This window comes from Leuresthes tenuis, unplaced genomic scaffold, assembly GCF_036924035.1.
Source record: "Leuresthes tenuis unplaced genomic scaffold, fLeuTen1.0.hap1 SCAF_23, whole genome shotgun sequence".
Classification (NCBI taxonomy): Eukaryota; Metazoa; Chordata; class Actinopteri; order Atheriniformes; family Atherinopsidae; genus Leuresthes; species Leuresthes tenuis.
This window is the reverse complement of record NW_027325377.1, coordinates 6,631,989-6,634,488: the sequence shown is the minus strand read 5'-3', so window position 1 is coordinate 6,634,488 and position 2,500 is coordinate 6,631,989. Positions and strand designations below refer to the sequence as shown.

Below are 2,500 nucleotides of genomic sequence, written 5' to 3'. Positions count from 1 at the left end.
TCCTAAGCCACGGATTGTGGGTTCGAGCCCCATCTGGGGTGTGTAGCAGAGTGGCGCAGCGGAAGCGTGCTGGGCCCATAACCCAGAGGTCGATGGACCGAAACCATCCAATGCTATGTATGACTTTTCAAAACAAACTCAATCTCACTCATTAAAGAACATTTAAAAAGATAATGTAACATTCACAGCATGTTCAAAATACTCACTTCACCAACTCTCAAAGCCTTAATGCATACTCTCAATTCAAACTATTTAGGTGTGCTCATGACTGTCTTTCGAACTCCCCTTTTCAGATATAATAAGTTGGAAAAAAAATTGTCGTGTACAAACGTTGAAGTCTTTCATACTTTTGTGAAATTGTGAACAGAAAACAGTCAAGTACTTGAGGGGACACGGCTGACTTCCAGCAACACACCGTCCTTGTAATGTTTCTTCTTCCATCAGAGAAAAGGCATCTTGTTCCGATTACCGATGCAGTGCTTTTTTCGTGGAACTTAAGAATTTGGGGACTTTTCCGGGGCATGTCCAAGAAATCGTAAAAAAAATTCTATGGCATTAACCGGAGTCTTTTGTGGTGATTTTTTCCATGGTGGTTATCACATATGTATTAGTTTGCAGATCAAAGAGGTCAAATTTCTGTATTGTAGTATGGTGGGAAAGGACTTCCACATTCAAACAGAACACAGTCAAGTATTTGAGGGGACACGGCTGACTTCCATCAACACATCGTCAACACACCGTCCTTGTAATGTTTCTTCTTCCATCAGAGTAAAGGCATCTTGTTCCGATTACCGATGCAGTGCTTTTTTCGTGGAACTTAAGAATTTGGGGACTTTTCCGGGGCATGTCCAAGAAATCGTAAAAAAAATTCTATGGCATTAACCGGAGTCTTTTGTGGTGATTTTTTCCATGGTGGTTATCACATAAGTATTACTTTGCAGATCAAAGAGGTCAAATTTCTGTATTGTAGTATGGTGGGAAAGGACTTCCACATTCAAACAGAACACAGTCAAGTATTTGAGGGGACACGGCTGACTTCCATCAACACATCTACCTTGTAATGTTTCCTCTTCCATCAGAGTAAAGGCATCTTGTACCGATGCAAATGATAAAGCAAACAATGTCCAAAACATAACTAGTGGAGTGTCATTTTGCATACTAACGACTGCTCCACAGACTGACTGAGCCCCAGTGGCCTAATGGATAAGGCACTGGCCTCCTAAGCCAGGGATTGTGGGTTCCAGTCCCATCTGGGGTGTGTAGCAGAGTGGCGCAGCGGAAGCGTGCTGGGCCCATAACCCAGAGGTCGATGGACCGAAACCATCCTCTGCTATGTATGACTTTTCAAAACAAACTCAATCTCACTCATTAAAGAACATTTAAAAAGATAATGTAACATTCACAGCATGTTCAAAATACTCACTTCACCAACTCTCAAAGCCTTAATGCATACTCTCAATTCAAACTATTTAGGTGTGCTCATGACTGTCTTTCGAACTCCACTTTTCAGATATAATAAGTTGGAAAAAAAATTGTCGTGTCCAAACGTTGAAGTCTTTCATACTTTTGTGAAATTGTGAACAGAAAACAGTCAAGTACTTGAGGGGACACGGCTGACTTCCATCAACACATCTACCTTGTAATGTTTCCTCTTCCATCAGAGTAAAGGCATCTTGTACCGATGCAAATGATAAAGCAAACAATGTCCAAAACATAAGAAGTGCAGTGTCATTTTGCATATTAACGACTGCTCTACAGCCAAAAAAGACCCAGGGTAAGGCACTGGCCTCCTAAGCCACGGATTGTGGGTTCGAGCCCCATCTGGGGTGTGTAGCAGAGTGGCGCAGCGGAAGCGTGCTGGGCCCATAACCCAGAGGTCGATGGACCGAAACCATCCAATGCTATGTATGACTTTTCAAAACAAACTCAATCTCACTCATTAAAGAACATTTAAAAAGATAATGTAACATTCACAGCATGTTCAAAATACTCACTTCACCAACTCTCAAAGCCTTAATGCATACTCTCAATTCAAACTATTTAGGTGTGCTCATGACTGTCTTTCGAACTCCACTTTTCAGATATAATAAGTTGGAAAAAAAATTGTCGTGTCCAAACGTTGAAGTCTTTCATACTTTTGTGAAATTGTGAACAGAAAACAGTCAAGTACTTGAGGGGACACGGCTGACTTCCATCAACACATCTACCTTGTAATGTTTCCTCTTCCATCAGAGTAAAGGCATCTTGTACCGATGCAAATGATAAAGCAAACAATGTCCAAAACATAAGAAGTGCAGTGTCATTTTGCATATTAACGACTGCTCTACAGCCAAAAAAGACCCAGGGTAAGGCACTGGCCTCCTAAGCCACGGATTGTGGGTTCGAGCCCCATCTGGGGTGTGTAGCAGAGTGGCGCAGCGGAAGCGTGCTGGGCCCATAACCCAGAGGTCGATGGACCGAAACCATCCAATGCTATGTATGACTTTTCAAAACAAACTCA

At 42.2% G+C, this 2,500-nt stretch overlaps 1 non-coding gene across 1 annotated transcript; it reads left to right on the top strand.

The window, feature by feature from the left end:
- The first annotated feature begins 1,185 nt into the window (after positions 1–1,185).
- On the top strand, positions 1,186–1,258 carry trnar-ccu (transfer RNA arginine (anticodon CCU)). The gene has a single exon. It is a non-coding gene; the product is annotated as a tRNA-Arg (tRNA).
- The last annotated feature ends 1,242 nt before the right edge of the window (positions 1,259–2,500 follow it).